Raw genomic sequence first — 14,316 nt, forward strand, 5'->3', positions numbered from 1 at the left:
CATTTAACATATCTATAACCTTTAACTGGTTTCATGAATATGNTTTTGAATTGCATTAATGCTTTATGTCCTCATTTTTTATATTAAAAAAATTCACACACAAATGCAAATGGAAAAACTGGCAATCCCTAATTTCCATCCCCTATTGTAACAGGGTGCAGCCAAGGTGGGGGAGGGGCAAATAGGGATTTGTAATGGGGTCTAGAACTCAGGGTGCCCAGGAAATATTAGAAATATATATGATGTCCTTACCCCCACCAGTTTGAGCTGGGGGATGGGGCACATGGAGCAGGGCCACTGAGAGCTGTTTTGCATAGTAACAGCTTTGCAGCTAACCTCTGGCATGGTCATTTAACATATCTATAACCTTTAACTGGTTTCATGAATATGTTAAGTGGCTGTGGCCATGCTTTGAGCCAAGGGAATGGAACTGGGAGGCAACTCCCCTTGGTTACAGTACCTGCATAAGAGCTTGGAGATGATTGGTTCCACCCCATGGGGGTCATGCCTGCCCAGATTTGCTATGACAGCCCAGCAAAACTGAAAGAATACAGGAATGCTGGCAGGTGAAACTGATTGTAGGAGGAGTTGGAAATGGGGCTGTAGAGGAAGACTGGTGCTGGGATTTAAAGCCAGGTATGGCAGCCATGCCAAAAGGGGGGGGGCACCACTTGGCTTGGGCGAGAGTCAGGACCACATGGCTTTGGGGCACTCCCTTTAGCCACGTGGCTTAGGAAGCAGGAGAGACTTTGCTTGGAAAAAAGGGGGTGAAACGACTCTTGCTGGTGGGCCATGGGAAGGTGCCACATGACTTTGGATTAACTAGAGATTGTGGCGGCAACACAGCCGATGGTACTGGAAACCTGAATCACAGACTTCTATTTCTTTTTTTTTAAGATTTTTAATTTATTTATCTTCAGAGGAGAAGGGAAGGAGAGAAATATCAATGTATGGTTGCCTCCTGTGAGTCCCCTGCTGGGAATGTTACAGGAAAATGAAGCGACCAGACACCGAGGGGTTCAGGAACACGATCTTTATTATGTGCACGGGCTCAGAGGACAGTGACCTCCAAATTCTGAGCCCTGAACAGTGGCAGGGGTCTTACCTTTATACTCCTGTCTTTCTTTCTAGGCTACGTGGCAAAAGCAGGTTACAGAAGCAAATGCGGAAGTTATGTCTATTTCCTCATTCGGGGATATCTGAAGTGCTGGATCTCTCTTGTGTTTGCGTGGCAGAAGCAAGTTACAGAAGCAGAAGTGGAAGTTAGATTACTCTGTGGCATTCTTAGGCTAGCGGGAGGGGGCTTTTTCCCTATCAGGAACCGGCCTGCAATCCAGGCATGTGCCCTGACTGGGAATCAAACCGCGATTGTGTGGTTCACAGGCCCTCACTCAGTCCACTGAGCTACACCAGCGAAGGCACAGACTTCTATTTCTTTACCTGAGATACGATACCCCAGACTAGGGTAGAGGGAGGAAAGATGGTGTGCATCTGTGGGTATTCTAAAGGACTTTAGAATTTAAATGAAGACATTAAGTCATTACTCCAAGTCTGTATAACTTTTTTTAAAAGATTTTATTTATTTATTTTTAGAGAAAGGGGAAGGGAAGGAGAAAGAGGAGAGAAACATGAATGTGTGGTTGCCTCTCCCATGCCCCCCACCAGGGACCTGGCCTGCAACCCATGTATGTGCCCTGACTGGGAATCAAACTAGTGACCCTTTACTTTGCAGTCCAACATTCGATCCACTGAGCCACACCAGCCAGGGTATAAGTCTGTATAACTTTTAAATAAATAATTCCTTTCCTTTTCACCAATCTTTGGCATTGAGAGATGTCTTTCATCTGGCGGCAGGCATAGCAAACCTAGTACGCAGGGTGGGGGTGACCCCTGGAGAAAAGGGGGGGTCCCTTTGGTAATATACCACCCCCCACCCTGTGTCTTTTCTGTAACACTATTTTTCACTTGCAATAATAGACTCAGGTACCTTTTGATTCCATGGGGACAAAAAAATCTATCATGTAGAACCACAAATAACAGGAAGAAGAGAAATTGTTTCTTTTTTTTTTTGGTGGGAGGGGATCTTCCAGTAAGGACAGAAAGCTCTACTAGACAAATTCAAAGAGCTGTAAGCACTAAGAAGAGAATTTTTTTTTAATAATGAAATGTTTCTCATCATACTGGATTCATAAGCACCTTCTCCATGTATGTGGTGGCATGCTACCCGATGTCTTTTGGCACAGTTGCTACACACTTGGCATGGATGACACACAGGCTGGTGTCTCCAAAAAGGCCAACCAGATAAGTCTCACTTGCCTCCTCCAAAGTACCAATAGCTACACTATGGAGTGGCAGATCTGTTTTGAAGTCCTGACCAATATCTTACACAAGGCACTGGAAGGGAAGTTTGCGAATCATAAGTTTAGTGGACTTCTTTTTTATTAATATTTTATTTATTTATCTTTGGAGGAGAAGAGGAGAGAAGGAGAGAAATATCAATGTATGATTGCCTTTTGTGCGTCCCCTGCTGGGAGTTGGCCTGCAGGGAACTGGCCTGCAACCCAGGCATGTGCCCTGACTGGGAATCGAACTGCGATCGTGTGGTTCGCAGGCAAGTGGACTTCTGATAATGCCTAATTTCAGAATGCTACAGCATCAGGCTTATAATGATGAGGTTCTTTACCTCTTCAGTAGAGGGTGCATGCCTGCAAGCAGTTGCTTCCTAGGTGTTTTACACTAGTCTATTTGCAGGCAGTCTGCTTGGTAGCAGCCATGGTATAGAGGCTTAATTTGCCCCATTTCTACTTCAGCTAAGGGATCTAGAGGCTGTGTTGGTATTAGAGAGTGATGGCGCAGTGGAGACGGTGGCTAACACCATTAATTTTTTGGACTGGCAGAGTGATTAGAAGCTAACAAAGAGAAGTGGCTCTGTAGAAATCCAAAGAATTGGGACTAGAAAACGGATAGGTATGCTCCTTGTTGACTGAATAGCACAAACAGAAACTATAATCCAAAGGTGTTAGATTAGTACAGAACTCACTGAAACCAGAAAAGTAGGTGTTCGTGCTGCCTGTCACTACCAGAATCAGTAAGTAGAGACAAGGATTGAATCTTTATGGGTGCTTTATTCAGGGGCTGGCAATCTGAGAAGATGGTGGGTTATATACCATAAAAACTGTCTTTACCTTTCATTTCACGGTGACCTTTTTATAAGGACAAGAAAGGGTGAGTAAAGGGTTTGGAAAAAAGGTTAATTGGATTAGAGTTGCAATCCAGTGGCATTTTCCTCCTACTTCTTTATCCATTGATCAACAATTCTTTATCTGCATCCTGGAACACAATGGCTTGCAGACCCCCTGGGGCACAAAGGTTGAATTGCTTGTTGACCTTCAGTCACTTGGTCATACATTCCATTCCTGGAGTAAAAGCTTTCCACATGGATTAGTCACTTACACCTCTCAACGACCACCAAAGCTAAAATCATTAACTTTTTTTAAAAAAAGATTTTATTTATTTATCTTTAGAGGGGAAAGGAAGGAGAGGAGAGAAGGAGAGAAATATCAGTGCATGGTTGCCTCTCGTGAGTCCCCCGCTGGGAACTGGCCTGCAACCTAGGCATGTGCCCTGACTGGGAATTGAACCGTGATCATGTGGTTTGCAGGCCTGCGCTCAATCCACTGAGCTACACCAGCCAGGGCTAAAATCATTAACTCTTGAGTTCACTGTGAAACTGGAAAAGTTGGCATTCATGCTGCCTGTCACTACCAGAACCAAAAAGTAGACACAAGGATTGAATCTTTACAGGCACTTTATTCAGATGCTAGAGATCTAAGAAGACAGTGAGTGAGTGGATTATGTACCCTAAAATCCATCTTAACATCTCAAGCTAACTTTTTCTTTTCCTTTTCCTTCTCCTCCTCCTTTTCATAAGATGAAAAGGATAGGCAAGGTGTTTGGAAAAAAGGTTAATTAGATAAGAATTGCAGTTAGGCATTGATTTTCCTGGTATTTCTTTATCTGCTGATCAACAATTCTTTATCTGCATGATGGACATTCCCTCTCTGGAACACAATGACTCAAGAGATGCTTGCAGACTTCCTCAGGCACAAAGGTTGAATTGCTTGTCCACCCCCTAGAAAAACAGCTTTCCACGGGCATTAACACTTAGATTTTAGCTTATTTATAACTATAGCTAAAATCGTTAAGTCTTGAGTTCCCTTGTCAACTTCATGGCTTCTAGAAAGTGCCTCCTTATACCAAATTTAGGGTACTATATATTTCTGACTTTAAACTTTCATTAATCTGGGTCAAATTAAATTGTTTTACACTTTAAATTTTATTTATAACACACACAACTGAAACTTTCCTATCCATAAAACAGTTCCCAATCTAAAATTTGAAATCTTTCAATACAATCTTCATATTTCCTATATGCAGCTCCTATACTTTGCCATTAACTTATTTCTAGGTACTTTATATTTTGACCTATTATAAATGGTAGATTTTTAAGATTATATTCTCTATTTGTTGCTAGTGTTTACCAATATAATTGACTTTTACACATTGGTGTTGTATATGGCAAACTTGCTAAATTTCTTATTCTTATAATTTATCATATATTCTTATAGGCCCGTGTTTTCAATCTTATCTGCAAATAACAGGTTTTCTAGTAGCTTACTAATTCTTATATATTTTTTCATTAGTGTAGTAACTAGGATATTCAACTTCAAATTTAAATCAAAGTGAATAAAAATGGGCACCCTTGTCTTGTTCTGATCTTCAAAAGAATGCCTTCAATGCTTTGCCACTGAGTATGCCTCCTTGCTGCAGGTTTTTGTTGCATATTTAATTGGATTAATGAAGTTCAACCCTTATTTGCTAAAATACATATTTAAATTATGAGTTGACTTTTACTAAATACTTCATTTATTGAGATGCTCACTTAATATATTAATTTGGTCAATTATATTTTAAAATTTGCAAATTTTACATAACCCAACTTGATTGTGGTGCACTGTCTTTTTTATACATTGCTAGATTTAATTTTTCATGAATGATACCACACTATAATTTTCCTTTTCACGTATTATTTTGGTATCAGTTATGCTGTTCTCACAACAGAATTTGGGGATTGTTTGCTGCATTCTAAGTTTCTGCAGGTTTGGAATTCTTTTCCTTGAATATTTACAGAGCTTGCTACTAGAAGTGCCTGGGAATTTGCTTTAAATTTCATCTAGGAAATAGGGAAGAACTAGTCCCAAAAAATAGTTCAGAAGAAAGGGAAAGAAAAATAAATATATTGTACCTGTGAATGAAAAAGGGCTCTGTAATAAACCTGACCAAAAGTAACCGTACAGGTGACCTGATAATAAAATATTGACTGGGCAAGTCAAGAATTTTTAAATATATTGATGTAAATATATTTACATAATCAATGTAAGCATTGATTATGCTTACAGTTGTCCCACATTTTTCTACCCTTTGATCGCCTCACCCTGTACCCACCCTCCCACCAGCATTCCCTCACCTTAGTTCACGTCCATGGGTTGTACATATATTTGTCTTCTACATTTCCCAAGCTATTCTTGCCACCCATCTATTTTCTACCTACCACTTATGCTTATTCCCTGTACCTTTCCCCCATTCCCCTCCTCCCCTTCCTTGCTGATAGCCCTCCATGCAATCTCCATTTCTGTGATTCTGTTCCTGTTTTTGTTATTTGCTTAGGTTTTTTTTTAAGTTTTGTTTTGATAGTTGTGTTTGTTGTCATTTACTGTTCATACTTTTGATCATCTTTTTCTTAGATAAGACCCTGTAACATTTCATATAATAAGGGCTTGGTAATGATGAACGCCTTTAACTTGACCTTATCTGGGAAGCACTTTATCTGACCTTCGATTCTAAAGGATAGCTTTGCTGGATAGAGCAATCTTGGATGTAAGGCCTTGCCTTTCATGACTTGGAATACTTCTCTACAGCCCCTTCTTGCCTGTAAGGTTTCTTTCAAGAAATCAGCTGACACTCTTAGGGAAACTCCTTTGTAAGTAACTCCTTTTCTCTTACTGCTTTTAGGATTCTCTCCTTACCTTTAATCTTGGGAATGTAATTATGATGTGTGTTGGTGTGTGCTTCCTGGGTCCAACTTCTCTGGGATTCTCTGAGCTTCCTGTAATTCCTGGAATTCTATTTCCTTTGCCAGATTGGGGAATTGCTCCTTCATTATAAGTTTTCAATTTCTTGCTCTTCCTCTTCTCCTTCAGGCACCCCTATGATTTGGATGTTGGAACATTTAAAGTTGTACTGGAGGTTCCTAAGCCTCTCCTCATTTTTTTGAATTTTCTTCATTCTGTTCTGGTTGAATGCTTATTTCTTCCTTCTGGTCCAAGTTTTTAATTTGAGTTCAGTTTCCTTCCCTTTATTGTTGGTTCCCTGTATATATTCCTTTATTTTAGTCTGCATAACCTTCACTTTCCCTGTTTTGCGACCATTTGTGAGCATCCTGATTACCAGTGTTTTGAACTCTGCATCTGATAGGTTGGCTATCTCCTTGTTGCTTAGTTCTATTTTTGGAGCTTTGATCTGTTCCTTTAATTTGGGCCATATTTCTTTGTCTCTCTGCACACCTATTATGATGTAAAGGGCAGAGCCTTAGGTATTCATCAAGGAAGGGCAAACCATGTTGCTGTGTTGTGGTGCTGTCTGTGGGGGAGGGGTCCAAGAGGGAACAATGCTGCTTGCTCCTCTCTCTGCGGGCTTTCAGTCACTCCCCCCACCCCACCCAGAAGCAAATTGGGCCCTTCTGGTGCTGATTCCCAGGTGGGTGGGTCCCTCCAACACACTCTCCAGTGAGGCTCGTTTTCCCACTGCTGCAACCCTCACAGATTCTCACAGCCAGGAGTTTTGAGGTTTTATTTCCCTGTGCTGGAACCCTGGGTTGCGTGGTCTCTCTCTGTACAGTTGTTCCTCTGGGTTTACTGCCTGCAAATGTGGGACAGCCCCATCCTCCAGCCGCTGCGGCCTTGATGCACATCCTCTCTGGCACAGCTGCACGTCCCCATGCCTCCCCACCTGTCTGGATGAAGACTTCCTCTTTAACTCCTTCCAGTTCAATTTTCTGGCAGTTGTGGTTGTTTTTAAATTCATTGTTGTCCTCCTTTTGGTTGTGTGAGGAGACAAAGTGTATCTCCTATGCTTCCACCTGGGCTAGAAGTTAATTTTTGCCTCAAGCAAACCCTATGATTGTTCTTGTTTATCTAGACCAATGCACCTCTGAAATGTCAGGAGTAATCTAATCCCCACCTTGCTTCTGCCCACCTTCATGTAATCTTCCTTACATTCCCTCCTTCACTCCAAATACACACACACACATATACCCTCCCCTCCGTAAAACTCATTCTCTGGAGCATTTGAGATCTTGCTTCCTTCATGTGGGTTTGGCTCAAATAAACTCATAAAATTCTATAGGTTTGGATGTTTCTTACTTCCACACACCTTTCAAGAACTGTCAATATCTGGATGTAATGCAGAGGAAGTCAAGTTTTCCTTTGGGAAAGGGACTTGGATTGAGGAGCCTTTTTTAAAACTGTATTCTCCCCATCCCACACAATCACCACACTGTTGAGTCCTTTTTCCTTTCTGCTCAATCCCTCCCTCTCCCTTAGCTGTCACCCTGTTCTATGAGCCCTATCTGTATTGTTGAAACTTAAAGTATTTTTTTTGAGAGAATGTATTCTTGTATTACTTACATACTTGAAAATTGTAGACTAAAAACGATTACAGGGAGATGGGCTTTCTGGAGCACTTGAAGTTGGGAAGATACCTGTCTTCTCGTAAGAATATGGCTTCTGTGATACCAAGTCTGACTCGAGAAGGGTCATTTCTAAGCAGGATGTTTCATCTAAATTCTTCCAAAATGGTGGTGAAATCCTGAGTGCAGTGCCGTAATAGCAAGAATTGGACCTTTTTCACCTAAGCCAGGATCTTAGTGGCAGCAACGTCCCTGAGAGCAAACTTGGCTGAGGAAAAGCTACCAAAGACCATTTGTTCTGGGCCAGTAAATTTTTGTTCCTGCTCTGGGTGGCTGCCTCCTGTTAATCAATCACTCCTTCAAGTATTTATAGCAGGTACTATGGCCTCTTCCCCTGATGGCTTACTAGTGGCAAAACTGCAACTATATTTAAATTGCATTTGTTTTCATTAGCTATATAAAATTCCTTTAATTTCAGCTAGAGGCCCAGAAGTCTGTAAAGTTGTTTCCAGTCAGACAAGCTGATGAGTAACACAAAGGCTGAAGTTCCAGCTGGGTAAAGTTGAGCCAATTAATTCTCTGGCCTTTTGTCTCTCATCTAAAAGCAAACACATTAATTCCTGATACAGTATCAAAAATGTTTTTGAGCCCTGGCTGGTGTAGCTCGGTGGATTGAGCGCGGGCCTGTGAACCACACGATCGTGGTTCGATTCCCAGTCAGGGCACATGCCTGGGTTGCAGGCCAGTTCCCAGCAGGGGACTCATGAGAGGCAACCATACATTGATATTTCTCTCCTTCTCTCCTTCCCTTCCTCTCTAAAGATAAATAAATAAAATCTTTAAAAAATGTTTTTGTGCCCCCCAATATTTTTTTTAGTATTTTATTTTTATTTATCTTTAGAGGGGAAGGGAAAGAGAGAGGGAGAGAAATATCAATGTATGGTTGCCTCTAGTGCGTCCCCTGCTGGGAACTGGGAGCAGGCCTGCAACCCAGGCATGTGCCCCAACTGGGAATCGAACCGACTGTGTGGTTTGCAAGCCCTCGCTCAATCCACTGAGCCACACCAGCCAGGGCTGTGCCCCCCAACATTATGTCTAGACTTAACCCCAATGTGATAGTATGAAGAGGTGGAGCCTTTGAGAGATGTTTAGGTCAACAAGGTGCCCCTGTAAGAGGCCCAGAGACCTCCTTTGCCCCTTCTGCCATGTGAGAATGCAGCAGCAGTCTGCGAGCCAAGAGCAGGCCCTTGCCAGACACCAAATCTTGACAGCTTCTTGATCTTGGCCTTTGTAGCCCCAATACTGTGAAAATTAAATTTCTGTTGTTTACAAGTCACTCAGTTTTTGGCATTCCGTAGTAACAGCCCAAAGAAAGATGTGGGAAGAGCTATAAAAAATTTAAGTTTATGCAGTTCTCACACGTGGCGAATCCTGGCTGGCAGAATCCAGTTTGTTGTGGCTGCTGGTGAACAGAACCCAGTCCCTGCCCGGCCAGGCTTTTATTGCTTCTCTGGTTACAGTACACGGAGGGTAGTCCTCATTTACTATGCACAGGTTCACTACAGGGGACTACCTTTTACAGATAACAGAAGAAAGAATGTTGCTAATTACTTCAAAGAGAAGGATGTTGTAGACCAAGGGGAAAGGTGGTTGAACCGGTCACACTCCATACTTGGGTGGTTTAGCTCAGATTTCAGGAAGTTGCAGTAAGCCCTTTCTGCCTCAATTCAGGGTGGGAGAGTTTTAGCAAAAGCAAGTCTCATAGCAGTTTAGGTAAAATGCAGGCCTGATTCCCCACAGGAAAACCTCTCCATGGGCGTAGTCCTGCGTGCCACTCCCTCTCCATTGGTTTTTCACATGGAGGCTGAGCTACAACTCCACACCATGTGAAGTGGTTCTGTACACTCACATGCAAGCCATGGTGGCCAGTGACAGAATATACTCATCCTCCCATTTTTACCAAGTCTGATTTTGTCTTGGATTAGCAGGATACCAAATTACAGTTCTGACCAATAGGAAAGAATTTAAGGGTTTCTGGGAAAACTTGTACTTTCTTGATGTAGCCATTACTCCTTCTTGCTTTCCTCTTTGCCATTTAATCATCCTCCGTTCTTCCTGACACCTAGACATGAGGCTGGAGATGGAGCAGCCATCTTGCATCTGTGTTACAACAGGCAATAAGATATAGGTCTCCATGCTAAGGACAACAGAGTGAAAATACAGAGCCCATGACAACCCGAGGCTGACTACACTGGACATCTTTTTGTGTGACTTTATTTAAACTCCCATTTGGTTTGTCCGTCTTGGGTACCTGTTACTTACCATTGAACTTAAGCCAATACCCAAAGTATATTTTTCGTTTTAAATCCCATTCGGAAAATGACTACCTAAACTACAATGGTGGTGAACATATGCTGAACTTGGAATGATGGAGAGATTAGTGTGGCCCCCGTGCAAAGATGATACATGGGTCTGTGAAGCATTCCATATTTAAAAAACAAAATCGAACTGTCTCATATTTTGAGTTATGCATGATATGCAATACTGTAAAATAAAACATGCAACTTCATGTTACCAAACAAGAATATATTGGGGCCTTCTTGGTATAGTATTTGCAATGTAAGTCCTTATAATATATTACGCATACATTTTTTAGAAGAGGTAGGGAAAAGGGCAAATAGCTCCATGCAGCATTCTCAGCTCCCCAACTGCTACTGCATAATCCTGTCCAATGGATGTGATAAACAATAAAAGGTAAGTAATGATAGACCACATTTGTCAAATACTTACTATGTGCTGCCATCATTCTAAACATTTCGTGAAATTATTTTGACCCCGATAAAACCCTATGATGAAGGCTCTTTTATCATCACCCTTCATAAAAGAAACAGAAACAACCAATTCACAAAGAATGTTTAAGTGCACATTCTATTAGAATAGTTAAGTTTACTAAAACTATAACTGGCCTTCTCACTGGCAGCAAAATTTTAAATTATATACCTTGTTTTTATTTAGAAGAAACTTCCAGGTTCAACTGACTATATGATGAAACAAAGCAAAAAAACCCCAGCTTTAATAAAGCAGTCTTGCAGTGCTTACTGATGGAGATTTGTGCAGCAAGAATTGAGATAATACCTTAGGTCAGCCGTACTGTCATTAAAAAAAAAACAAATACTGAAACAGGACACAGCAGGACCACAGCGGAGTGTATGAGCAGTACACACGCATAGATGAACGGAAGTGGAAAAGCTGCTTGGCTGACAATGAAAGTTACATTACAGTGGCTGATCTATATATGCCAGCCCACTGCCAAAAGTGGTGCCTTAGAGCATAGCCCAAAAGATCAAAAGGTGAACAAGAGAAGTCATCAAATATTTAAACACTTCTCATCACCAAGAAAAAGTGTAGTCAAAATAGTGACAATGTCTTATAGAAACTCTTGTGGGTGAGGGTTTTTTTTAGTTTATTGAAAAACAAAGTTCTTCAACAAAGTTATTAGCAGCAAAACTTGAAAAGTATCCTGAATGGGATTAAAATGTCTTCTAGTTTCAGCTACAAAACTCCTTAAAGACTTTAATGACAATAAAGCATTCTGAATCAGAATCATAGGGTTAAACATTCCTTAACCCAACGGGCCAGATCAAATAGTTTTTGAAAATGGTGCATTTCTGTTTTTAAATATGTAAGTCAAAGTGAAGTAATTCATTAAAAAATTAAGAAAACATTTTTGGCAATACTTTCATGATGCTGTGTATACGTACAGATCTAAGAAGGAAAGACAGAAATGTGGACAGCTATTTCACTGTTTTTTTTAAAAAAATGATTATTTATTTTAGAGAGAGGAATGGAGAGAGAGAAGTGATCGCCTCTTTCTTGTGCACCCCCTACTGGGGAGCTGGGGAGCTGGGGAGCTGGGGAGCTGGGGAGCAATCCCAGCATGTGCCCTGACTGGGAATGGAACCAATGACCCTTTGGTTCACAGGGCAGCACTTAATCCACTGAGCCACACCAGCCAGGGCTATTCCATTTTTTTAAAAAAGGATTGAGGCTCTAAGGTCACCAGATCGATTCCCAGTCAGGGCACATGCGTGGGTTGTGGACCAGGTCCCCAGTTGGGGGTGTGTAAGAGTCAACTGATCAATGTATGCCTCACACATTGATGTTTCTCTCCCTTTTCTTCCCCCCCTTCCCCACTCTCTAAAAGAATTAAAAAGAAAAAGAAAGGCAACACAACATGGGCAAGACGTCTTCACCTGCTACACAACACAAACACTACTGGTACTGGTTGATATAAAATAATGTAATAGGTTATCTCTTAACAAGTTAACAGAAATTACATATCCACATGAGTGCTGTTCCTTTAAAAATAATTAACCCCTGGGTTACAAAGGTACATATAAAAGATATATAAAATAGTGAAATTTAGATATCACTAATTTACTGAACATGTTTTTCTATGAATATAATATTTTTAGTTTCTTTCCCTAACACAAAGATGTATAGGTACAATAGTTATAATCAGGATTATTCAGGTGATATAAATCTTTTTTTTAAATTAAAAAAAAATTTAAAGATTGTATTTATTTATCTTTAGAGGGGAAAGGAAGGAGAGAGGGAGAGAAATATCAATGTATGGTTGCCTCTCCTGAGTCCCCTGCTGGGAACTGGCCTGCAACCCAGGCATGTACCCTGACTGGGAATCGAACCGTGACCCTTTGGTTTTCAGGCCCGCACTCAATCCACTGAGCTACACCAGCCAGGGCTAAAAATCTCTTTTTAAGGACACAGGTACTTGTCAACCTTTAACTGGTGACCCAGATTCTAAAACTGAGCTGGCTTTCTCTGAGACTTAGATAAGCCTTTCTTCTTTGGGTGACCCATTAATAAGCTCGAGGATGGAAAATACTTTTTAAGACTAAATAAAATTATCAGGAAGGCAACTCTGTTATTCAATGTACATTACAAATTGTGAAAAAACTTTAAAGAATTTGCCTTTGCCCTGGCTGGTGTAGCTCAGTGGATTGAGCATGGGCCTGTGAACCACAGGATCGCAGTTCAATTCCCAGGGCACATGCCTGGGTTGCAGGCCAGTTCCCAGCAGGGAACTCACGAGAGGGAACCATACATTGACATTTCTCTCCCTCTCTCCTTCTCTTCCCCTCTAAAGATAAATAAAATCTTACAAAAAAAAAAAAAGAATTCGCCTTTTCTGGTCACCACTCTCCCCTTCTAATTGCTAAGTTCACAAAGAGCTGCTTGCATATTGTATATTCAAAGGTGAGAACTGAATCCTAATGACTAAAAGCTTACCAAACTGATACCCACATCACTACATCATATTCTGGACCTTACCCTGAAATAAATGCCTACTCATAGCATTTTAAAAAGGCTAGGAATATATCCTGACAGGGTGGCTCAGTTGGTTGGAGTGTCATTCACATACTACAAGGTTGTGGGTCTGATTCTCAGTAAGGGCAGATACCGAGGATGGGGGCTTGGTCCCTGGCAGGGCGGCATACTGGAGGCAACCGATCAATGTTTCTCACATTGATGTCTCTCTCCTCCTTATTCTAGTATCAATAAACATATCCTTGGGTGAGGATTAAAAAACAAAACAAAAAGCTAGGAATAAATGCCCTGTATTTCACAAGAATCTTAGAAATTCTCAGAAACACCAGTGAGCACACTGGTTAACAATTGAGGGAGTCATCTTTTTGATGTTTTGAGAATCTCCTAGAAATTTAGCAGTCACTGGTGATGTTGATAAGTAGAGTTTCAATGACATGTTGAGGACAGATACAATATGCTAACAGAAAAACAGTAATTCTGATCTCCTCTCTCTGGAAGTTTAGGTAAATGAAAGGAAGTTAGTCTAAAAGGAAAACATGTAAACATGTTTTTGCTGAGGGACAGATGAGTCTGGGTAAGTAAGTAATCTGAGGACATGGGATGTGGTGAAAGACAGATCTTTGGTGGGGTTCAATGCTGAGATGAACAACATCTTTCAATGAGACAAAGGAAGAAGGCAAAGAAACAATCCCAGAAAATTCTGGCACTAGGGTATTACAAAGTGTTGAGATAGTAGAATAAAAGAGTTGGGAGTCATCAGAGAGAGCCTGCAGGAAGGAGAGGAAAAAATGTCCTAGGAGCAAAATGATTGACTGGTGAATAGCACTAAGAATCCAGTTGAGATCTGAGAAAAATTAATATGGAAATGAGTTAGCAATTGTTTAGTACAGTGCCAGGCTGTTACAGTAGTGTTGTTACAGAACAGCATTAATCTGTAAGTATTCACCAGACCTCTGTCAAAAAAAAAATCTTTATGTGAGAGTTAAAAACAAAAAGCCCTGGCTGGTTTGAGCGCAGGCCTGTGAACCAGAGGATCGCAGTTCGATTCCCAGTCAAAGCACATGCCTTGGTTGCAGGCTAGTTCCCAGAGGGAGACACATGAGAGGCAACCATACATTGATATTTCTCTCCCTCTCTCCTTCCCTTCCCCTCTAAAAATAAATGAATAAAATCTTTAAAAAGAAAAAAAATACATTAAGAAAATAAAAAGAACCTAGGAA

The 14,316-nt window shown here is 41.0% G+C and overlaps 1 non-coding gene across 1 annotated transcript; it reads right to left on the reverse strand.

Moving 5' to 3' along the window:
- Positions 1-2,076: 2,076 nt before the first annotated feature.
- LOC118981000 (U7 small nuclear RNA) lies at positions 2,077-2,138 on the reverse strand. The gene has a single exon (XR_005065252.1). It is a non-coding gene; the product is annotated as a U7 small nuclear RNA (small nuclear RNA).
- Positions 2,139-14,316: the final 12,178 nt, after the last annotated feature.

The sequence above is a fragment of the Sturnira hondurensis genome, unplaced genomic scaffold (assembly GCF_014824575.4).
Source record: "Sturnira hondurensis isolate 20B ecotype Veracruz unplaced genomic scaffold, ASM1482457v3 Scaffold0023357, whole genome shotgun sequence".
NCBI classification, from domain to species: domain Eukaryota; kingdom Metazoa; phylum Chordata; class Mammalia; order Chiroptera; family Phyllostomidae; genus Sturnira; species Sturnira hondurensis.